Raw genomic sequence first — 25,659 nt, forward strand, 5'->3', positions numbered from 1 at the left:
CCACACCACGACCCCCCTCACCAGGGCATCCCCCCTTGGCCGTTCCAGCCCCTCTCCTGGCAGACCTGGCTGAGGGAGAGCAGCAGGGCCCTGCAGGAGCCCAGCTCTGCTCTGCCAGGGAAGGAGGCTGGGCACACGGACCGGGAGCTGGCCACAGCCTGGGACTGAAGTCACAGGAAGCACACACCGGTCCAAACACCGGGAAAACTCTGCCAGCTGCATGGACTTACCCGGTGTCTTTTCAACCAGTTAATCTGAGTTCCCGAAAACAAAGGAACAAATATACACAAGTATAGTCATACACGTAAGCCCCTGCCCTGTATTTCTCAGAGGGAGGATGAGGATAGAAATCAGACCCACGCCCCCAAAGAGGCCAACAAACCATATTGGACTTTTAACAGATTTTATGCATTCATTTTATGCATGCATGGTCCTCCCAAGGAAAAAAAGCCCAATACTTCCATTTAAACCCTGCTTCCATGAAGCTATTCTTGCAGCCATTCATTTTCCCAAAAGCCTCAAGGAATATCTCATCTGCCTGTGCTGAGAAGAGCTGTGCACATTTGCAGCAGCCTGCAGCACACCCACCCCGTGTCCTCACCACCAAACCAAAGGCTGCACCACGTGTGTGCAGCCCAGGACACTCCGGGCTTCGGGCAGGGGCTCACAGCCCTCGCACGGCCCGGCCGCACCACCGCGACCGGGCCAGCCACGGCAGGAGACGGAGGAGGGAAGGAGCTGGGAGGGAGACTCTGACCTTTACAAAACACTCATTTTCCCTCAAAAATTATTTGAGAGCATGAGTTCAAATTTGTTGTTCCACTGCTTAAAAAAATTACTTTTTCAAAGCAATTCACGCACAGACATAAAGCACCGAAGTCTGGTTCTAGAACAACCAGCAAGCACATCCCTTCCTGTTATTGCTTGTTTAGAGAGAAAGAAAACACACATTTTAATGTAAGGAACAAAACATTCTTTAATAAATCCTCCCAGAAAACTGCTATGGGTTTAAAGATCCATGAGATATCCAGTTACGATCTGGTACCTGAATTCACAAGAACTTTTTTCCCAAGGGAAGGGTTGGGATTTAACCCAGATAAATGAAGAGGAATTAACAAGCAACCAGCAAAAACACACAAAAGGTATTTTCCTTTTGCCGTTTGACTGGAGCGGCAGGCCGTGCCCTATGGAACCGCAGCGCAGCAAGAGCCACTAGAGGGCATTGGGGACGTGGGCAGGGATCCCAGCGCTCGGGATGCAGGGATCCAGCGATCCCAGCGCTCCGTGGCGTGCTCCACACTGGAGGATGGAGGTGCCGGCGCTCCCTGACACACTGCACACAGGGATGCAGGGACCCCGGTGCTCTGTGCCACACCCCACAGCCATGGAGACAGGGATCCCAGTGCCCTGTGCCACACCCCACAGCCACAGAGGGATGCAAGGATCCCAAGGATCCCAGTGCCCTGTGACACATCCCATACCCACGGAGGCAGGGATCCCAGGGATCCCAGTGCCCTGTGCCACACCCCACAGCCATGGAGGCAGGGATCCCAGGGATCCCAGTGCCCTGTGCCATACTCCATATCCACAGAGGCAGGGATCCCAGGGATCCCAGTGCCGCACCCCATACCCATGGAGGCAGGGATCCCAGCATCCCATGCCATACTCCAGATGCAGCAGTACTGGACACCACAGGGCAGAGCTGGAGGCAGGACCCTGTGTCTGAGCCTCAGCCACATAGAGGGAAATGTGGATCATTTGGGTTTAAACTCCTCCTGCAAAAGCACATTATCACTGGAAAACCATTACTTGCTATTGATGGAAAAGTCTCTTTCAAAGTGGCAGCTCCCAGATTTCCAAACAAACCTGCAATGCAGTGCAGGCAAGGAAGGGACCCTGGTTCCTGGGCAGGCCAGCATCTGCTCCAAGGCCAGCTTTGGATTCTGAAGTCTTTTAAACTGGCTTTGGAAGCCCAAATGAACAATAAGCCAAGCAAAAGGCAGATCAGAGGCTTGGTGAAGACACCCAACATAACACGGAGACACACAACTGGTTCAGGTAACAAGAGTCTATAGAACCTTTATGCTTTGTAGTCATAAAGTCCCAACACCGCAAAATCCACCCTGAAACCCCAATGCTTGTTCCACTTTCACAGCTAATATTGCTCTCTCCTTTCTTCCTAAGAAAACTGTGTCCTGTCAAATCATTCCTGTATGGCCTTACAGCAATGTGGGGTGAAGTTCTGTACAGGGATTGTCGGGACAGCAGCTGCAAGAAGCCAGAGGGGAGAGAAGAACCAGTTCAGACCCAAAACACCACAAGGATCCCTGCAGGCACCGGCTGTTGGGAAGTGGCCTTTTGTCCCCAGAGCCAGCACTGAGCACAGACCACAGCAGACAGAGTGAGCCCATTAGTGCAGGAACTTCAGGCTGCATTTCATCTCCATATGACACAGACATGGGAACATGAACATGAGAGCAGCTCAGACTTTCCAGATGAGATCAGAAGCACACAGATATCGCTGACAGTCCCAGTGGCCCCCTGCCAAGAGCCCAAGGGCTGTACATACTTTGCATGTACCTCACCAGATTCCTATCAAAAGAAAACATCCATAATACTGGATCACACTTGTGCCATCCACAACAGCCACACACGAGCTGAATTCATCCACAGCTGTGTCTTCAGAAGGAGAAATGTGCATTTAAAGGCAATAATTCACAGCTTGCTCTTTAATTGAATCTCACACAAAGGAGGTGCAACCCCCGAGCAGCCCCACAAAGGCATTCCTTGCGTCAGAGAGCGACAACCTTGGGCAGTCCTTTTCTACGGTCTAAACTTGGTTGCCAGAATTCAGAAGATGGAAGCCAGCCACCAACTCCATTTGGTACCCACCTGCAAACGCACAAGGCACACATCCACACTTCACAGCTCCAAAAATGTGTCCAAGTGCTACCCAGAAAGACCAAATGTCTCATATTTGAGTGTCCACAAACACAGAAGGAGTGAAGGATGGGATACTGGTTCTTCTGTAGTCATGTACAAAGCAAAATCACAGCACTGCTGAGTAAGAATGAAAACACTACATGAAAGGCAACTACACAGTGTAAAGTGTCCTGGAAGTTTCTCCCGGTCAGTAACTCTGACACATTCACAAAGAGTTCCCTTGGTTCTTGTAAGAAAAAGAAAAGGTAGCAAAGGTGAGTGTCATATAAAAATAAAAACAGCCTGCTGCCAGGGAACAGGGACAGGACAAGAGAAAACAGAATCAAGCTGTACCAGGGGAGGTTCAGGCTGCATACTGGGGAAAATTCCTTCACGGAAAGGGTTGTCCAGCCTTGGCACAGGCTGCCTGGCACTGTCCAGGGCAGTGGTGGAGTCCCCATCCCTGGAGGGATTTACAAGTTGTGCGGATGTGGCACGTTGGGTTAGTGGTGGCCTTGGCACTGCTGGAAGAAGGATTTGACTTCATGATCTCAGAGGGCTTTTCCAACACAAAGCATTCAGTGATTCCACGTGGGCAGCAGAACCTCCCTGTGGCTGCAGGAGGCAGAAGGCACTTCCCAAGTGTAAAAGCTCAGGCTGTGTGCAGGTATTGCATCAGTACAGGGGTCTTAGGCAACCCACTGACAGACGGCTTACTCAAACAAAGAAGCAAGCACAGACACTTTTAAATTGATCTGCAACTTCCCAGTGCTTTGAAGACACGTGTATCTTTCCATTTTGTGTATCTTTCCGCATTTGTTGCCTTGCAGGGTAATTAAATCACCAGGAGGCAAGTACCAAGGATTAGCACTGCCCTGTGGAACAGCCTTCCCCTGCAGAGCCTGCGCCCAGCAACATCGCTTAGAAGCCCTCACTCACGAAGTCACCGGCCGTGGCTGCCTGAGCACGGCACCGCTGGCAGCAGCTGCACAGGGGGTGTGCAATCCCACATGTGCACAGCAGCAGCACACAATGAACACGTGGGGGCTTGCAGACCGTGAGTCGCTCAGGGGAATGCTCAGGTTCAGCTTTCACCTCACACGAACCGTCCCCGAGGCACCGCACAGGTATCTGCTCAAGACACTTAGATACACACGAATTACTGCGGCTTCTCGCACATTTCACATACAAACAAAGGTGTTATTTTAATATGCTACACACGTTTCCTTGTACAGGTATTCTTGCATGGCACACAGACAGCTCCTACCAGAGGAGCATTCTGTAACTACCAGGGAAAAGGCTCCATTGCACAGCTGCAAAGCTCCTCAGACACTTTCCCTGTTAGACAAGTCATAGCTACAGACAACTTTGAATACCACTCTGCCGAGGCCATTCTAGATACCCACAAAGTAAGGAAAATCCCCATCGTCTGGTGACTTCGTCTGTGCTGGGGCCTTGGGTTTAGGAGGCAAAGAGAGCACCCCTGCACATCCTGCTGCCAGACTGCCACACTTTTCCCCCTGGAATGGTTCTCTCTCCAAAGACAGTATGCTCTCACAACTCAGTACAAAACTGCCAATGAAGTTACAAACTCTGTCCAAACAGAACACCTGAGTAAGTCTCAAAACACAAACATTTTCAACTGAGAGATTACTGGGAATTGCCTGTAAAAGTTGTTTCTGAATAGCTTAGGTAAAAAAGATTACAACAGCCACGCAAACTCAAAATGCACCCAGTAACAGTGACTAACTTTCAACTCACCCAAAGCCCACCTCTCCGAGCCTTGGCCTGCTTTCCTGCAGCCAGCAATACTGTGTCTGTTCCAGATGTTACCTGTGCCATGTGTGATGAAGGAGCTCAGGCAGGAACACAACTCCAGGCGCTCCAGGACCGCCCATCACACACTGCTGCTGCTGGATCCCGGTCTGTCCTGGCAGGGAACACAGGACGGGCACAGCACTCAGCCCCACTCCAGGTGCCCAGCAAGGGCACGGCCGGTGGCAGCAGGACGCGGCTGTGCCACCCCCGAGCAGCTGCAGCCCCAAAGGCAGCAGCCCCAAAGGCAGCAGCCCGCGGGGCGAGCCCAGCGCCTGCATCCCCCTGCTCTCCAAACCAACACCGCTCTGCCCGGCGCTGTGCCACGACCTCAGCCAGAAACCGACACAGCTGGACCCGCAGCCCAAGTGGCATCACTGACTGCTAATCATTTTCAAATGCTTTTTAGTAACTAGTTAAATATTACATGGCTCGCCTGTTCAGAGTTTCTGCAGAACACTCCAGCCAACCAAAACAAACATTTCTAAAAACAAATCTTTGGCTTGGTTATCACCAACAAAAGTCCTATTTTTTCCTTAAAAAAAAAAAGCAGCTGGGGTTTTTTCCTGGTTTTCCCAGTTTTTCTTTACAGAAATTTTAAATACTCATTTCTTTATTCTGGGTTGCAGAGAAGCCTGGGTCTGATAAAATGCACAGCTTTTAGAGATCATCTCTCACTGAGGCACACCCTGCTGCAAGATAACAACATCGTCTAGTTCCTACAAATGCATTAATTAAGCAGCATCACCCTACAGTCTCATGTTTTCACACATGCAGGGACCTAGAGAGGTGCAAATGCTTTTTATTCGCAGTCCCTGACGCTATCAGGCCAGATCACTCGGAGCCAAACTCTGACTGAGGTGAAGGCGCTCCCTCGGCCACAGCACCCTCCAGGTGACCCCTCAGCTGTGCTGATATTTCACTCCGGTGAGGACCCTCATTTGCACATCAATAATCCCGGCGAGATTTCACAGATTCACCCTGGGTAAACCTGAACCTCCAGAGTTATTTTCACCGCGAGAATATTCTACTTCTGCCCTTTAGCCCAAGCACCCTACCCTGAGTGCAGTTTGGAGTATTTTAATAAACATTAGCCAAAACTTTTTTTTTTAAAATCCATTTTTTTAAAAATCCATTTCATTGCATTGTCAGAATAATACAATGGCAGCATGACTCAGCAACACAGCCACTAGTTAACACAGAACAATCAAAGCTGGAAATATTATAAATATACATGTATTTTTATTTGTGTATATCTATACATCTATATACCTGAGCAGGGCAGGAGCAGGGAGGCGCAGAGGAACACAGTACCACGGCAGGGGTACGGAGGAGAGACAGGAGAGCCTGGCTTCACACCTCCCCCGGCTCGCTGCTGAGGGATTAAACTGGCATTGGAGCGGCATTCTTCAGGAGTGATGGGCTGCTACAAAGTCGGAAAGGTTAAGGGACATGGAAAAGTCAGGTGTTCATTCTGCACCCCACTTACAGCTTAACTGCTGCTAGCCTCAGCCAGCGAAAGAAAATGAACCAACATCTATAGAGCAGTCGGACTGAGAGCAGCAGTTCCTGACACTCCATAGGCACATGTCATGGAACAGCATTTCCTCTCAGCAGAGCATTTCATTAACTATTACTCTGGAGTCCAGAAAACTGCAATTAGCAATCCCAAGATTTCTTATCCCTGCCGCATAAGAAAGTCAAATCTTCAGAGATTATACTAGACCACCCCAGAATTTTAACAGTACTATTTTAACAGTACTGTTCTACAGTTTGGTCTTGCCTGTTTGGACAGGCCAGAGCCACATTATTCTGTTCTTAAATGCAAGATACAAACAGAGCAGGTCCTGTTCTGGCCCTGGTGCTCCTCAGCCTCCCGTCTGCCACCAGCACAAAGGGGACACCCAGCAGCAGGGGTGTACAGAGCCTCAGGAAATCCAGGAACAACAGTGAGGGGCATTCACCGTTCAGGGGAACGCAACCCAAAGCTGACTTGAAGAAGACAGTAAGGTAAACACCAGCTCAGGCTTTTCTCCATCCTTGAACCTTCCAGTGCTATTTCTGTTCTTCCCACATCACCACCATTAACCTCAGTGCTGCAGTTCACAGCTTTACCCTGTTCTCTCCCTCAATCACGATCCTCCCCCTCAAAGCATCCTACAAACTGTCCCCTTTTCTCACCTGAGGCTTCGTAAGGTACCACAGCCTCCACCACAGGTCTCTGTTCCACTCATATCTTACCTGTGGCAGTCTCACCTGGGACACTGATCCACCTAACACTCAGGCCTGTGTGCTAAAACAGCTCAAGAACTTTATGAATCACTTTGTCCCGGCATTCCTCAGCTGCTGTTACAGCTGTGTCTACTTTGACCTCTCAGGCAAACCCATGTGTTCCTCCTGGTACAGGAGCTCCCCATCACTGTCCCAACTGATGTCCATCACTGCCTGCTATGCACCCCTCAGTCCAATCATCAGGCACCTGGTCACCTCTCCAAACACCACATGCATCCCAATTATACACAATTCTGATACTTCTTCCCAGAGCTGTTTCAAGTATTCCCTTTCCACCTATTTAGCTGTATGCTGTCAAACTCACACATCTCACATGGCCTTGCCAAACCCGACTGTACTTGCACATCTTCAGAAAACCATTCCACGGATTCATACAGACTTTTGGTTTAATTGCTGCTGCAGAAGCCAAAAGCAGCCAGTCTCATCCCCATTTAACAGCTAAATTCCCATGGCTGACCTCACACACACTCAGCTGCAGATGTGAAGCACAATGAAAGCTAGAGCTCTCCTTTGGGACCAGTCTGGCTTTGGAGCTCTGCACAAACTGCCCGAGAGCACCACACCTATCAGCAGCTGAGAACAAGGCCACACTCACCATTCCAGGGAGCTTGTGGCACATATCCAGTGGCCATTTCCAAGGTCCAACATCTCGGCACAGAGCACCCAGCCTTGACTGGGAATGTAACACACTGAGGACAGTGAGTCAAAGACCACCTTCACCAACTGCTCCTGAACATGGCAAGCACCCAAATCTGCTCTGGGCCAACAGCGCTCCTCACTCACGGGCTGTGATGGACAAGGGGATCATTCTGAATAGGACACTAGGCAGCACTTGCTCACACAGAGCAGGTCACCATTCCACTCTTTTTCAAACAATATCAAGCCATTTTCCTCAGAGGAAAATTCAAGTTAAAGGAGTGAATATACTTCCCACAAATAACCTGCTATACAAACTGTTCCTACAAAGGGTCAGAAAGCACTAAAGCACTGTCAAAGCCATGAGGAAATAAATTTTGGATACTCTGGATAGTAACTGTCATCAACCTGTCAGCCAAATGATGCTGAAGGAAAGGACCAACAGTCAGTACAAAAAGGTTTTCGTGCCCCTACCACTCACCGCTCAGTGGAAATGGAAAGCCAGGTTGGTCAACAAGGCCAGATCTGACTCCACAGAAACCTTCACCATTTTCACTCATCTTCTGGCTACAAGAGACTCTTCTGGGTTTCATATTCTAAAGCTTTCCACTCAAAAAACAAAAAGCAGCATCAAAACTCTACCCCGAGTTCGCACCAGCGCAGCTCTCATTGTGAGTGCTCTGAAGTTAGCAGGAACACAGCTGCAGAGAGAAAGCAGAAACTGCCATGTTTGCCTGTGAGCATTCAGTTAGGCCAGGAATCATCTGAAATTCAGCTGGACTAGACATTAAGAAAACCACAATAAAATGGACTGAGGCATCCAAAATTATTCTCAGAAAATAGGCCAGACCAGGCATGAAAACATCTGGGCTTGGCTTGAGTCATGAACCACATGAGCAAGACACCCCCCTGCTGCCTGCGGGCCCAAGTGAGGAATGTGAGCAGCACAAAGGTAGGCAGCAGCAGTCTCCCACACCCAGACTGCCCTTCTGCCTCTTCCTCCACCAACATGCAACAGGCCCTTTATTCTGACATGTCTTGCACATCCCAGTCCAGTGGGATTTCTAAGGATGGTATTTCTGGGACGTCAGGCAATGCCTACACGATCGCAGCTGCTCAGCCAGCCAGCTCCAGGCACGTATTGCCACTTCTGAGACAAAAACAAGGCCAGAAAGGGTTAAACCATTCCAATCCTGGCCTATGCTGGCACACATGTCCAGCTGGCCAACACTGTACACGTTCCAAGGATCCCTTACTCTGCTACACCAACACATGGCAGCTCCCTTCCTTCCCTCCCTCCCACCCAGACCCTCATTCCAACAACTTACACAAACTGATGAGGACAAGTTTATGCCAGCTCTAAGCAGCAAACAACCAAGACTTCATCTGCCAGAAGGACTGCAGCAGCTCAGCTCCTCTGTTCCTCAGATGAGTCAGTGTCAGCACTATTCCCTTTTAGCGTTACAGCATTAAGGCAAGTGAAGTGAGCATTTTCACCAGAACTGCTCTCTGAGGCCAGAAAGCCCCAAAGGACTCTAAGCCACGGTGGGAAAGACAGCCGTGGGGATGGGCCATTGACCAGAAACTGTTACTGCCTGGACTCAGTAATGAAAGAGGGAAAAAAGGAAAGATTGAGGAGGAAGTCAGCAGAACTTCAGCAATTAATTAAAAGTAATCTGCTCATACATTTTAGAAATAAGCCTGACAGGATGAACAGGTATGAAAGAGACACAGTATATTTATGCATTTAATATAACACAGAAAATGGATAGACTATTACACATATAATCTATGGACTAATCCAGGAAATCCCTTTTCTGGCCACCACATGTACTCCTAACATGCATTTCAGCACTCTTACTTCAGAGTGGATTGACCTGGGTCCCCTCACTGGAAGGTGCTGACCACATATGGCTCCAAGCTGCCCAGCAGAGGCTGAGAACTTGACTCCCACATTTCAGGACAGAGCACATTTGCCACACACCAGGACCAGAGCTTGCAGCTTACTCTCCTCCAGAAGAAATCCAGCATACACCTGCCCAAATCACTCTGCAACTCACAATAAATGGAGCTCCTGGCAGGGACAAGCTTCAAAAAAATCCACTGGTGCTCCAAGACAGAGGCCCAACGCGGGTAAGTGCCACAGAGCCACCCGACCCCAAAAGCATGTTTGACCGACAGCCCTTCACCTCAGCTCTGCATCCCCCAAAACCCAGAGGCAGCTGCTGAGGGCAAGCAGGATGCCAAGAGGGGTAAGAATTAAGTTCTAACAGGAGAAGGGGGGTGCACACCCGAAGCAAGGCCACTGCTCCCACGGGAGTCAGTGCTCAGCGTCACAGCGGTGGCCCCAGCGCGGCAGCTGCCAGCCCCCACAGCTGGCACCGGGCACTGCCACAAGGACTGCTTTCCAGGGACAGCCATCCCAGCTCTCCAGCACTGCATACACCATTAATGAAGGTTTTATCTCTCCCTTTTCCTGTCAGCTCAGATCCAGACAGGCTGACTCTGTTAACATTAGAATGCTTATTTTTCCCCTATCCACTATCTCCAAGCCAAAACAACATCTGGAACTTCAGCCTGCCATACAAAGAGAGACAGATTATAACTGGAAAAAGCTACACATCAGCTTCCCCAGCTTTATACATTTCTGCTTTTATCTGAACTTCCCACATGTACCTTCCAAACAGCTCCACAGGGAGAAGAACTGATTCCTTCACAGAGGCTCCCAAACACAATGTAAGGCCCCTTCCATTTCAGAATAACCTCAAATGATTATCAGAAAAATAACAGGAGCAAAACCGATAGGAAAGTTTAGAGCAGGAATTTACCATCTGCTCCTTGCACAAAAGAGAGGTGACATACCAGTGACCTAGAAAAGGAAATTAAACAAAGAATATTACTTGTGTGTGTTACTTGATAAAGTAATGGAAGAAAAACCTGGCGCCAGTTCAGACTACATAAAGGTCCTACTTTAACAGACAGCTGTCTCCAGTGTCATTTAAGTGTGCTTTTTGCTTAGATCATGGTCAATGAATCATGAAAATCAATAGAGATGGAAAACATAAAACCGCGCTGCAGACAGGCTCAGCAGTGGAGCGTGTACCAACTAGCACCAGCCTCGGCTGGAGAGAGACGTGCCAAATAAACACAGACTAGTTTTCCCAACAACATTTATTTAACTCTTAGTAGTTAATTAACAGAAGTCATGACTACTGGTTATTTTCTAACCAGCCATCCCACTGCAGCTCCACACGCCAGGCTCACCACCCAAGCTCTCCTGTGCCCCGCGGCCGGCGCTCCCGGCCTCTCCCACGGCTGCCCCAGCCCAGCTCGGCGCCCGGGGACAGCAGGGCCAGGCGATGGTGGCCGAGATGTTCTCCAGAGTGGCCCGGCTCCGCTGTCCCACTCTCCTCCCTGGCAGCCAAGGCCAGCCGAGGTGCTGGGACAGCCCTTCCCCAAGGCCACACTGCTGCCTGCTAAGCAACGAACGCTCTGGGAGCAGGAATTCTCATTTCCCAGCCCCCCCGGACCAGCTACCCCACTGCTGGTCCCGGGCTGCAGGAACCTGGCATGCTGCTGCCAATCTTGTAAAACCAATCTGAATGGCCAAAGCAGAATGAAGTGTATGTTTTCAGGTACAAACAAAACAAGTGTCACGGGTTTCTGTGCCTGGCATCAGAGTTTTAACATAACACAGAGTAGAACCCAATTAAAATAGTTCTCGTTGAATGGAATCGGCCGTGTTGCAAGTGGAAGGACAGAGAGCCAACCTCACATTGTACCAGTGCTTTGACAGTCTCATAGCAATGACCATCAGTTCAAACACACAGCTCATGCCAACTCCAGTGAAGCAACAGCAGCCTAAGCTCAAAATGGTAATTTGCTGCTGAATACAGACAGAAACTCTATGCAACACTCAGAAATTAGTCATGTTTTAGCAGATTTTTACTTTGCACCCAGCTGTTGCTTGTTCACAAGGCACCTACTCACATATTAGCCATTTCCCCTCTGAAAAGCAGGATTAACTCACAGCAATAGTACTCTGCAGCAATGACACTTGGCCCGCCCAGCCCGTCCCCGTGGGTCCCCAGCCTGCCCTGCAGCAGCCAGGCACTCCAAAGGAAGCTGAGCACTGCCAGCAAACAAGCGGATCTGAGCTGAATAAACAAATTGTTGATGCTTTTAATACATTATTTTTCTGACAGTAGGCTGGAAAAAAAATTACTAAATCATCTCCAAAACCCCTAGAACTGACTGAATAATATGAACTCACTTGACAGTGTGAGTTAGTAAAAACAGAAGTCACCCCTACTGATGCACACAGCCCTTTGGGAACACTCACCACAAACATGGACGAGACCCAGTTCCTTTGTACCAGAGCTTTGGGCTGACGTGTCCCACGGAGGTCTGATGGCAAGGACTTCCCTCGTGTCCCTCTCGCCATTTTCAGGACAGATCATCTAACATTCCTCATGGCTTCCCAGAGCAAAGATAATCACAACCCGGGCTAGCAGAGTTTGAAGCTAAAGCCAGAGAGTCACTACTGTGTGAACGTGGCTATTGGTCGGGTTTGCTTCTCAGGAAGAGACATTTATGCAGTCAAACAAAATCTGCTCTGCCTAGCCTTTCCCTGAACCCCAAGAGCACTGCAGCAGCATTCTCCCAATACCCATTTCACAACCATGCAGGAAACTGAACTGCATCTACCTACACAAGTGACAGCACTGAACTACTTAACCAAGAAAAGCACTTTGATTTTGTCTCTTTTTCTGTTCCCATTCTTAACACCATGATCATTTCCACTCACTCCAAGCTCCCCAAAGTGATCATTTGGGGAAGACAAGGGTTGCTGGACACCATTCAACACTGACCTACTGATCCAAACACACTACTGCAAGAAACCCTACTACTAACACCTGAGCTTTAGCTAAGAACTCTGCTGAGAGATGCCTCCTCACCCGCAGCTGCTCAGACACCTATTTTTGGACCTGCCACTGTACATTACCTCCTCCAGCAGCAATAAACCCCACATGTCCCTGCATCACTCAGTGCTCTGCTCCCATGCTCTGGAGTCCTGCCACTGTCCCACCTCCATAGACCCAGAGGCAGACAGGCTCCTCTCAGCACCACAGGTGAGCCTGGAGCACAAGGCAGGTCTTGTCTGCAAACTGCTGGGAACACAAATTCTAAGCAGAGGCTCTGCTCCATGGTCTGTATTTGACCAAACAACACAGCCTCAGCTCACCTGCCACCAGGTGAGGAGGAGAGGGAGGGAGATGTTTGGACAGATCTGCTGTCAGCCATGCAAAGGCCTGAGATGTCACTGCACCATGACAGAGGTGCCAGCAGCACCAGCTTGGAGCAGGCAGAACGAGCCATAAAAAAACACCCAAAACACTGAGTTCCCACAGCAGGGTTACAAAGGAATCAAACAGCTTCAAAATAATTCTGTGGTAAACCTCCCAGGGGCAGAGTTGCCAAACGAGCAGTTCTAGGGAGGGCTGGACAAGCCAGAGCTCTCTGCAGGTCTGCACGGCTCCCTGGGAGAAAGCAGCCCCTTGGCCACCCGAAAATCCAGCCAGGCTGCACAAGCTGCTCCCAGCAAGGAGCACCACACTGACTGACTTCAGCACCACTTGGAGTATTTCACTCCACTTGAGCAGGGATGCACTCGGGATGGAACTTTCTTTGGACTACTACCAGGAAAAAAACAGCTACAGAACTGAAAAATAAACCCAACTGAGTCATTGTGTGAGCATAATGATTCAAAATTCAAAGTTTAAAACAAACAAAACAAAAAATTCCCCCACAACCCACACGCTTGGAATTTTACCTGGTTACCTGAAATTTTCAAAACAGCATTTTACATTTGTATGGGTGGAATATTCATTTCAGGTTTTGGTGTGTCATTAAATGCTTCCAAGTTGATCAAGGTGATTTAAGTCAAGAAGTTGAAAACAATTTAAAGAACCAATTTTAGAACTGATTTTGTCCTTATTTTTGTTCTTTTCTAAGATAGGTTCAATTGCTGTTGAAGACAAATGAACATCTTGTTAAGACTAACTAAATAGTCTTTAAAGACCAATTCCCTCTCCATCCCTCTACTCCAACACCCAGAAACTCATTCTCATCAAAGGTCCCCATTTTTTATGGAAAAGGATACATTTGTTTTGATTCTTCACTCTTATAAATACAATACTTTAACATTTATTTTTAATTGGAGAACAGGCTTCCAGTGGCCTGGCTGCGCTAATCATGCAAGAAGAATTATCAAGGCCTTTTGCAAGTACAGCCCCATCACAGCGGAGCTGCAGCTCCCGAGCTGAGCTGAGCTGAGCCAGCACGGTGAGCTCGTCTGGGTGAGCTGGGCAGGGACACAGGAGCACCCTGCTCTGCCCCTGGATCCCCTCTGCTGCTTTTGGAGCCCCTGTGTGTGCCCCCACCAGCCCACACTCTGCCACGACAGCGTGGAAGGTCTGAAACACCCTCCAAAAATCTCTGACCCGTGAGACGGGAGGGTGTTTAACCGCCTTTAAACCCTCCTCATGATGCAGCTGGGCTGAGCATTTAACAAACTTTATTTAGCATTTACTGTGGGTTTTTATGAGAAACAAGTAAACAAAAATACAAATTAAAGTAAACCCAAAACAGTTCAGCCATTTAAAGTAATTTTAACTTTTATACTCCAGACACACAACCCCAATGGTGCCGCCTGATTCTGCATGACTTTCAGGGAGAGTCAGCTCAGCAATGAAAATCTCATTAATTCCTCAAATCTTTCCAAAAAGATTTGTTCTAAGTCTAATTTAGTCTGAGATTTAGCTTGCTAGTTCTTAATTCAGAATTAAATCAGATGCTATTTTTTGCATGTTTTACATGGAAAATATTTACTATGTTCCTTTATTGTATTTAAACATTTTAAATTACTTTAACAGAGAAGACATGTTTTTTGTGGGTTGTTTGTTTGTTTTGTAAGAAAGTAGCCTTTCAAGATCAGAGAATCAACAGAATCTCCCTTTAAGATCAGATACCCAAATACTTCCTTGGTGTCTCAGGAAACTGACCAACTATTACACCAGAAACCCGCCTTCATGCTCAGCTCTAACTCACATTGGCCATACAAGCCTGTTTCCTTTGCCTTGGCTTGCTTCTTGACACAGCAGCTACTCAAGACCCATAATTATCTCCCAAAAAGAAGGTAACACATTAAGCACTTTTTTCCTCCAGCTGTGGTCCTAAGAACAATTTGGGTAAAACCTGCAAGCTGCACCAAGCTGTCAGCTAACACACTCACAGGTATCTTTCAAACAATTATGACTATGACATACAAGTGCTTTTGGCTTGTACAACATTCATTTTTTAATTAATATGCCTTTATGAACTCAATTCCAGAAGACTGCCTCTTTCACATACAAGCATACACACCTGTGGGACTGAAACAAGATCAATCATGTCAAAAAAACCCAAAGATTTTTGGAAGAATATTTCAGAACTTGGAGAAAAAGCCCCACATTTGGTATCCTCTCCCACTGCTGGCACACCAACCCCATTTACAGCCTCTGGGTCACTGCTGTTTGCGGCTCTGGTTTGGGTTCAGGTCCCTTCGTGGCCAGCATTTCAGAACAAACCTTTTCTACGCGCTCTGAGGTTGGGCTGGGTGAGCCCTGCCCCTCTGGGGGACCCCGGAGCCCCCAGGGAGGGTCCCAGCGGGCGCAGGGACAAAGAGCTGTGCTCTCCAGCCTCCAACCTGGGAGCAGAGCCCTCGCACCGCCTCCAAGGAAAAGCTGTAAAAGCCACAGTCCCACCCTGTGGGACGCCACGTGTGCCCCAGGAACTTCTCAGGCAAGGCCACCCCAAGCCAAACACAGCAATCCTTTGCCATCCCATTTCTCCTGACTTGCCACGATGCCGGGGCACCGCAGCGACAGCGAGCCGTGGTCACCACGCCGGGCAGCCCACCCGAGAGCTCACCGACGTGTTCCCAGCCACGGTTCATCCACACTCCCAGGACAAGAAGCATGAGCAGAGGTGAACAGCACCAATTATAGGCTGACCTGCAGTAACTTACTCTGTCAGAGACAGAGCACAGACGTGGCCACGTGCATGGCCCTTTGCCATTCCCTCCTCTGACAGAGTCCCACAAAGTGTCCCCGAGTGCCCCTCTTTCACACTGACCCCCAAGTTACTTGTATCTGTAATGGGGGCCAAATACCAACTTGGTTTTCCAGAACTCTCCTTTAGGAGACCCTACAGCAGAGACCACCTTCACTCCCAGCACAGGGGCTCTTCACCCCATAAACCCTGCAGCCCAGGCCCACTTTCAGTTCACAGGCATGTGAATTCCTACCAGGAGGCAGCCAAAAGCTCCATGTGAGGCTCCTTCCCTCCCCAGAAAAACAAGGATTTGCCAATTTGTTTTGCTCAGTCACCCTGCAGCAGACACAGCCCTGAAGAAGCACACATGCTCCTCTTTCCAGATTTCCATCACAGACAGGAAAACTGTGAATCTCTGTCTTCAAGGAAGAAACCTGTTGATGTTTTCACTCAGGTCTCAAAAGAACCATCAAGTACCAGGAGACAAACACGGCAGACTTCCCAAAGCTGCCAGGAATGGTTCTCACTATTCCTCGCAGGAGCAGTGCAGGCAGTCACGGGAAACTTGCTGGGGCCACACAGGACTGGTGCTGCAGAGCAGGAACAGCGGTGACAGAGCCCCGTGCAGAGGAACAGCAGCCTCTGAATGCACCTACTTCACGCCAGGCTCAAAACACAAGCGAGCTCTCAGAATGCCTTTCGTCTGCCTCCACCTGCCGCTGCGTGGCTGTGCTGTGGCTCCATGGACCCGGCCTTGCAGAACAGCTTCCAGTTAATTCACCTTTTCCATTTGCTTTAGTCCACTCCCCAGAGCTCCATATCCAGTAGATATTTATTTTAAAGCTAAGCCAAAACCATTCAAACACTAACACTTCAGGGCCTTCAATACTCCTGGTTGCACACAGCAGGGCCTCTTTTAGAATAAAGAGCGTCCACTTTGGGAACTAAACCAACATAATTATAATTGGGCTGCATGTCAAAGTTTTACAAATCCCCAGACTGGAAATAAAGTAGGTTTTACTCCTCACAGATCCTTTGTTACGGAAGGCATAAAACTGCACTGCAGCCTCAGGAACACCAATTCCTCACCAGAGATTCCAGGAACTGTGCAAGAAAACTGAGCTTCAAAATCCAGTTTGTTGTTCTGGCTCCTCACTGCATGGCACTCTGGCTTTCCTAATGGGGAAACAAGACAAAGTTCCCTCAAAATCCTGGACATTGTTCCACATGAAAGTCCAATACATATTTTCTTTGAATGTCTAAACAATGTCCAGGATCAAATCGCAACCAAAAAGATGAAGTCAAAGACTCTTCCAGTCATTAAAACATGCCACTTTTGCATGAGGCATGGAAATACCAGATTTCTTTCAGACTTCTGATGGTGCTTAGGTTTTTATTTCCATAATTTAGGAACAGTCATATTGATTCACTCATTCTTCAAAATATTACTTGTGTCATAAGGAAGCTGTATGGAGGGAAGGGAATAAATAGGTTCAGAAGGGAAGGGAATAAATAGGTTTTAGAACAGGTTTTGCACAATAACCATGCCCAGGTTTGCTTTAGAGGTATGACACGAGTCTTACAAACGTGTAAAATACCTCCACCAAGACAGAAAAAACACCCTATTGTTTCAGCAAGCTGGGACATGTTACTCAGATCATTCTCCACTGGAGGCTGATGCAAACATGCCAGGTCCACAAACACACACAAAAGTGTCTACGTGGCATTTCTGGCACATTTGTGAAGGCCCAACTGACAACCAACTGATGTGGGACAGCAAAAGCCATGCCAAGGAGTTGTTGAAGAATTTAAGAAGTGCACAGGCTCAAGAGCAAGAGCCAAGGGCAGGCTCCCTGAGAGCAGACACGGAGGAAAGGCCAAGGAAGCCAGCAGCCACCTCCCAGCACACGACCTGGCGATGTGAGGTGGGGCAACACAGCCCACGTTGCTGAGCAGTCTTTTAGGTGGAGCTTTTTCTTCTAGCCCAGTGACTTGAAATAACTTGAATGTTTCTCTCTGGACAGAGACGGGTTCAAATTATGCAAAGAAGATGGAGGACAGCCAAGACTCAAAGGCTTTAGCCTTCATCCTAACCACAGAGATGCACCTCTGCTCTCACAGACGGTGTTCACCGGCTGGTCTGGGCACAAAGCGCTGCCCAACTGAGCTGAAGGGAGAGGAACAAGACATCAAAGTAAGATCCTGTGCTCCCTCCGGCAGGGAGGACAGCTCCCAAGCCAAGAGATAAGCTGAGATGGTCCCACACCACATACACACCTAGTCTCCCCTAAGAAGGAAAATGGGTGGAATAAAAAGGTGCTTGCATGGCAATTTTCATCATCATCATCATTTCATTTAGACTCAGGATCTAGACAGGTTTTGCAACTCAGTCCAAAAATAAAGGTCAAGTGGAATAAGTTACTTAGATCAATGCTCAATATGTAAGACTGTATGTCCAGAAAAGAATTTCCTAAGTTTTCCAAGTATTTATTTTTCTATTGTAACCACAATCCCCAAGAGAACATACCCTTCCATTTGTTGTGGGATTTTTTTAATTCACAAGAATCAGTATTTTTTTTGTGTGCTAAGGGCACCTCTCAAATGCCTTTCTTATCGTTTAACTTGAGCCAGTATTTGGAAGTCAAATTAAAAATAGCCTTTTTTAAAATGCACAACTTATTGCACAACACCTAAGGAGATAGGAATTTGTTAGTTTAACACTCAGACTGGTGCACTACAAGTTGTACATGTTTTTGTTCTGACAACAGAAAATGAGGAGTAGAACAGTGTAATGCTACAAGATTGACTGCCACAAACTCCACTGCCAAATCATCCTCCTGATCATGAAATCAGCTGGAATTGTCCTTTTTTTCTCTTTTTTTCCCCACTGGTTCCATTCACATTTATCATCCTGTGCACATACTTTTATAGCACTATCTTTATTGCCAGTTAGTCTTTAAGTTCTATTCAGCAACTTCTGGAGAATGGAAAATTTTTATTCCCTATGTTGTTCATCACTCCAGCCTGGGATTTGCCCAGCCCATGCCCTCAAAGTTGATGCTTTAGCAGGCTGCTACCCACAACTGCAGCTGCAGCAAGCAGTTTACTCTGCAGCAGCAGTAAGGGCTGCAATTAAATGGATTAAAAAAAAAAAATTACTCCTTATGAAGTCAACAAGAGTTTTAATGTGTAGTACAAACATGCAGCATGGACAAGGATTTTACCAATAACCAACCTGCAGCATATCACCTATCTCTTCTCTAACATTGTCTAACATAAAAGTATTACAACGTAATATGATACAATTAATATTCTCTTAAACCAAACCATTATCTTTTCATTTTGTTTTCACTTTTAAAATTCAGCCTTAAAATGACTTTAATTGTTGCAGTCCTCCCACACAAATAAAGAGACAAGCTTATTGCAATAGAGAGCCCTAAATAGCACAGTCTGGTTTAGGCTGACTAATACAAACACGCATTTTGTTTAATTTTACATTTGTTCCTAGGGAGATCTTGCTCTCATCTCTTCTACCTCGCGTTCCACAGCACCTGACAGCACAAGACATCACCCGAGCAGCGTGGGCAGCCCTGGCTCCGTGCGTGGCAGCTCGGGGGACACTGCTGTCACCGTCCTGCAGAGAAGGGAGGGCAGGCAGGCACGTGGGACCACCAGAAATGTGTGTCCGAGCACGTCCTGGTGTCACGGCCAGAGCCAAGAGCCTGCAGCAAGGAGACTTGCAGGAACTCTCCCTGGGGAGCAGAGCACAGCAGGTCCACCAGGCCAAGGCTCACCAAACGCTCCCGTGGTGCACCCTAGCAAGGCACCAGCCTTCACAAACACTCCGAGGCAGCTCACAGTCCTCTGCATCTGCTCAGCCACTCACACCCTCAGAAATCCCTCCTTAGCACCAGCACAAGAAAAATACCTGGGAATTAACCTGGGTTAGAAGTAACCTGGCAGAGGCAGACTAAGTTTTAACCAAATGAATGCCTTATCCAGTGTATCACATGGCCAGAGACGCCAGAACAGAAAAAGAACAGCAGATGGAGAAGGAGAGGCAGGACTACTTATTCCCCTGCCATTAGCAGCTGGCGAAAAGGTTTGCACAAGCACGGCCCCAAGCACCCCAAACCACTGAGCCAGGAACCCCAAGCCATTCAGGGGGAGGCTGGGGGGGCCTGCTGAGGCACAGCGACTCCTGAAAGCAGGGCTCAGCAGCTTCCAGGACTTCAAAGGGAAGCCACTTCTAGGCTCCGAGCTATCCGCGCAGCCAAAGGGGCTGGCGGAGGCTGCCAGCCCGCTCCTGCTGTCACAGGATCCTCGCCAGGCAAACAGCAGACCTGCAATTAGCAGAGGTGATTGTTGGCCTCTCTTCTGCAGCTCATTAGCAGAGGTAAGGTCTGCAGTCACAACGAGAAAGTCCCGACCTCCAGTGAGCACAGCTCACTACAGCTGCTCTGCAAGACAAGGGACAACTCCTCCCACCAGCTTCCATTCAACAGGATGACCAGCTTCAGCATTCCAGGCACTCCGGACAGAAGGTTAAGTGCTGCAGCAACCCATCTTCTGTAAGAAGGCCCAGATAACAGCTTTAGGTGCTCCCCCTCACAATCTTCTATCTCCACCTTGTTTATTTCAGACAACAGAAATTACTCCAAAGGCAGCCTTGGACAATTGCCAGACTGGAAGTCTTGGTTTTAATAAGCTTTTCTTAACAAAGCCAAAGCCTTCCTTTCCCTAAAGCAGAATGGAGTTACTCTACAACAGGCTCCAGACACTTTCAGATCCATCTTTCCAGCAGCATCATAGGCAGGGAACAGTGACTTGGTCTGACTCTCCAGGAGTGTTTCAGAAGGGGAGATGCACTGACAACAGGACTCCTGGGGTGAGAGCCAAAAACTGCCTCTGCACACCAAAGGCAGGAACAGCCAACAACACAAACCCCTAACCGGCAATAACCTGACTCCAGAAGAGGCCAGGAGCAGATGCTCAGGAAAAAGCATAAGGACACAGCATAAAAGGGTCATTCTTCCACCCTCCTCCTCTGCCCCCAGCCCCACACCTCCCAGTAAATTCCCGAGCCCAAAACTGCATCTGAATCACTGCATTTACCGGCCCCCCACAGGCCTACCAAGAGATCCAGCTGTTCCTCTAAAGAAAAATAAGGCTCCTGAATATCCCACCACAATCAGTCTATAGCTTAAATAGGCACCACACAAAAACTATTTGCTTTAATTTTAAAGCTGCTGACAATTGGTTACACCTGGCATTCCCCATTTCTTACATAATAAGGAATTACCTAAGATCATCCCTTCCCATTTACACACATCAATTGTGACTTTAAGATCTCTATAGTATTTCCTTTCAAGTGTTTCTCCCCTTAGCAAGTCAGTTTATTTACACACCACCTCACCCAGTCTTGCAAAACCAGGCTGAGCCAATGTCCTGTAAAGCTAGAACAGGTCCCAGGCTGGAAGGAACTGTGGAGCTGAAGGATATCGATTATCCCAATTGCTTAGGGACTTGCAATGCCTTTGGTATTCAAGCAGAACTCCATCCCTTGGGACAAGGGACCTTGATCTGGGGGGCTTGAGACGTGTTTCAGAGCCGGTGGCACACCAATTTGCAGGCACAAGGAATGCACAGCACGTTCTCACCAGCGCTGCCAGAATCCTGTGTCCAAGAAGCCCTGGCCACAGCACGCTGCCGGGCACAGCCCGCACAGCCGGGCAGAGCACACACAGCCGGGCAGAACACACACAGCCTGCACAGCCGGGCACAGCCAGCACAGCCGGGCAGAACACACACAGCCGGGCACAGCCGGGCAGAGCACACACAGCCGGGCAGAACACACACAGCCTGCACAGCCGGGCAGAACACACACAGCCGGGCACAGCCGGGCAGAACACACACAGCCGGGCAGAACACACACAGCCGGGCACAGCCGGGCAGAACACACACAGCCGGGCAGAACACACACAGCCCGCACAGCCTGCACGGCTGGGCACAGCCAGCACAGCGGGGCAGAACCCACACAGCCGGGCACAGTCGGGCAGAACACACACAGCCAGGCACAGCCGGGCACAGCCAGCACAGCCAGGCAGAACACACACAGCCCGCACAGCCTGCACAGCCAGGCACAGCCAGCACAGCCGGGCAGAACACACACAGCCTGCACAGCCGGGCAGAACACACACAGCCGGGCAGAACACACACAGCCGGGCACAGCTGGGCACTGCCAGGCACTGCCTGCACAGCCGGGCAGAACCCACACAGCCCGCACAGCCGGGCACCGCCTGCACGGCCAGGCACAGGCCACTGAGCCGGGCACTGCCAGGATGCCGCAGAGCACCAGCACGGCCAGCACTGGGGCACTGCATGAAAGGCAGCAGCACAGAAAAGAGGGACGTGCATACCTGCCAGGCCTGAGGCTGAGTATTCAGGAGCAGACGGATCCCGAGGTCAGCTCTGGCCTTCCAGAGGAAGGTTCAGCATTTGAACTGCCAGCAGAGAACGGCGGCACTGGAACTGCGCAAAAAGGAACAGCTGTGTTCGTACTGCCCTGGGAGCACGGGCACACTGCTCACGCTCCCTCCAGAACACAGCACCCCGTGCACTTCGTGGCAAAGGTGTGATCAGTGCTGCTTTACAACTGCAGCTCGGTCTCTGTGGATCTTCTCACCAGAGCAGAAATTCGGGAGTGTTCCGAACAACCTCAATCTACAGATGCAGATCACTCTGAAATAGGAACCTGTGAGCGCTGTACACACACAATTCCAGAAGGCCACATGTTAAGGAGGGGATTACCATCACCTGACACTGGGTCAGGTACAAACTCATGGTCCAATGTAACAGAAAACTATTGCACTACAGCCACTTACTGTTATTGGACTGTACTTCTACACTTTTGAAAGCATTACTCTAAAACCATGTTGTGGCTGAAAACAGTGGGGAAAAAAGGGAATTTCTTGAAAGCATTTCCGTGGAATTCCATACATTTTGTAGTCAACAGCATTTTATAGATTTGTGATCCCAGAACAGTTTCCAAACACATGTGAATTCAGCTTTCCAACACTGCTAGAAAACACCACCATTCCTGATTTTTACAGATACATACAGGTATGTACAGAACATTAATGCCTTCCACCCACAACATGTGGCCACAGAACTTGTCCACAGCAGTGCTCAAAAGGTGAGGATCTTGATAGCACCTTGTATCTCTGTAACTAAGATGCTCTTAAGCTCTCAGTCTTGACTACCCTCAGGTCCTAAAGTAACTAGTCCATCCCCTAACCCACGTGCACACCCTGGCTGAGGCCAGCCTGCCACCCACCTCTGTGATACCCCTGAATCCTCATACACAGAGGCACTCAGCAATCACCCGTGTCCAACACTGCAATCTAATGCAGCTCCTGACAGCTGCACAGGTGAGTGGGACAAGTTTTCAACCTGTTTATACACACTAGAGCAGGTATCGAGATGCCCATTTGAGAGTTCCAATACCAAGAATGTAGATGAATTCAAGTAGCTTTTTTTTGGCAGGGACAAGAAGGGCTGAACGGGTGCCTAATTATTTCACAACGGCTGTCCCTAGATCCTATTTTAGCATCGGGCTTTCATTAAATTTAAGCATGACTTCAGAGTACCAGCTGGCTGGAAAAAACAAAAACCACAAACACAACCCACTCACAACACCCCACGGGTGTTCTTTCCCCCGCCCATGTTCTCTTCCTACCCTCACTGAGGGCTTGGAAGAGACCAGTTCCATTTGAAAACCAGCCCCAAAAGCAGATAAGTTCTGCAGGAAATGGCTATATTTAGCCCTCCCCTTTCACCTCAGCTCCTCCATACACTTGCGTCCTTCTGCAAGAGAGATCTTTCTACTCAGTGTTAGAGGTGATCTTTAGCAAGTCACCTCAGCAGAAAATATGCAACCAACTTCATATGTGTGAAGAGAAGAGTGTGAACAATCACCAGAATATCAAATATTCAGCTACTAAGGCATACAATAAAATTCTCATGTCTCAAAGCGTGTTGAATTCCAAGCTCCAGGAACACAACACACCCAAAATCACTGAGTGGTGCCCATGGAGGGCAAGGCTGAACCTCTGCACACACTATCCAGGTCTTCACCAATTTTGTCAGTAACTAACACAGCCATCCTATTCTCTACAAACTCCACGGCTCTGGAACTGAAGTATGGCCTGACAAATCATTTTCTAAATTTATTTCCTAATAAATCATTTTAAAAATGGTTAACAATGGTTCCTGGGCAGTGGAACTTGGGCAGAGAATATCGGCAACACCTCTGGAAACATCATCAGCACCAGGTCAATAGGATTTCCCTTTCCCAGCTTGAAACTTTGAAACACATTATAAGACTTAAAAGTGAAAACATGTAACAGGGCTTTTTTCCCCCTCAAGTTGTTTTGTTTAAATAACAGCTTCACCTGATATAATTCTGTCCTAACCATGATTTAGGCCTGTAAGAGCTGATAATTTACAAACTGAGGAGGTTGATGCATGAACTCAGTCACAGCAACAGACCTTAAATTTTGTCCCAAAATGAAGACAGAACAAAACACACCTCTCACTCAGTGTGAGGAGACAAACAGGCAGTGAGCTCCAGTCAGGAACTACTCCCCAGTCCCGTGCCACTGGGCAAGGAGCACACATCACCCCTGAGCCAGAGGAATGCAGGTCTTATCCCAGCAAACAAATCCTGAGGGAAGGCCAGCCTCTGAAACCACTGCACACACTTAACACCTCCTGGGGAGAGCACAGGGCATACAGGAACTTTTTGTTCCCTTAAAACAGATCTCTAACACCTCCTCCTCAGAAAAAAAAAAGGTTTTGGCCATCAAAGGCCCCAGCCGTGCACTTGAGAGCTCTCCACAGCCAGGACTCCAGCTTTCCCATTTCAATTGCAAGGCACCCCGGCACTCTTCAAACAGCTCCAGCCCTTCAAGGACAGGGCTCCGAGAGTATTTGCAAAGTGCCTGCTGCATTCCAGGTCACCACCGTCCCTCTGAAGATGAGTACAAGGATCATAGCAAAGATCGTATTACAGGAAACAAAAGAAAAGTGAAAGTTTAAAAATAGACTTGTCATTGCCCACAGCTAACTGCTATGGCCACAGGAGTCTTCTTCAAGAAGCTGGGCTTCAATGCAGACCATAAAAACACACGAGGTTTGGAAAAAGAATCTGTCCCCTTCCGAGAGCTCAATGCATCATTTTAAAAAGTGTTTTTGTACAAACGTGCCGGTCCTGCAGCTCAGCCCTGAGCCTGGAAGTTCCCACCAGTAACATCATCCTGAGGCACTGGTGCCTCCAGCACACCTACACGAACCCCAGCTCTCTGAGAACCTGAAGGTGAGCTGCTCTCTCAATTATCGGACAACAAAGTGGTTTAGTTCCAGTTCATGTAACTGGAAACAAGTTCTTTCAGCACTTTTTACAGACAGAGTTGGAAAGACTGCCTGGGCAGCTTCCCCTGCTAGATTCACGGCCCAGATTTCACAGAGCAGCATGCGGGTTTAGAGCCTCCAGGTGAGCACGCACAGCCGAGCGGGCTGAGAGCCACTGGCTGCTGCAGGACCGGGCTGCCCGTCCGGCCGGAGCCCGGCGGGGGCCGGGCCCATCCTGCCCCGTGCTGCCCGCGGAGCCCGGCCCGGGCCCGCTGCCTCCCGCCCCAGCGGCACCTCCGGCGTGACCGGGCACCGGGGCTGCGGCCCGCACCTTTCCTATGCCCGTCACGCCTCGGGCTTTCAGCGGTGCCCGGGGCAGCGCAGCGCACCCGCGCCGGCACCGGCAAGCTCCGGCAGCCGCGGAGGGAAACGAACGCTGCCCCGGCCAAAGCACCGCAAGTTAATCAGGGCGAGACGGGGGACGCCCGG

The 25,659-nt window shown here is 49.1% G+C and overlaps 1 protein-coding gene across 2 annotated transcripts in view; it reads right to left on the minus strand.

The window, feature by feature from the left end:
* The window catches only part of ACVR1 (activin A receptor type 1), a 45,901-nt gene that overhangs the window by 20,016 nt on the left and 226 nt on the right, over nucleotides 1-25,659 (minus strand). The window contains exon 2 of one of the 2 annotated variants that reach the window (XM_053982632.1): nucleotides 16,849-16,935. The exons of the other annotated variant lie outside the window; for it this stretch is intronic. The gene's annotated coding sequence lies outside the window, so the exon portion shown is untranslated. The remainder of the gene's footprint in view (nucleotides 1-16,848; nucleotides 16,936-25,659) is intronic. 2 annotated transcript variants of the gene reach the window in all.

Source organism: Vidua macroura, chromosome 7 (assembly GCF_024509145.1).
Source record: "Vidua macroura isolate BioBank_ID:100142 chromosome 7, ASM2450914v1, whole genome shotgun sequence".
Taxonomy (NCBI): Eukaryota; Metazoa; Chordata; class Aves; order Passeriformes; family Viduidae; genus Vidua; species Vidua macroura.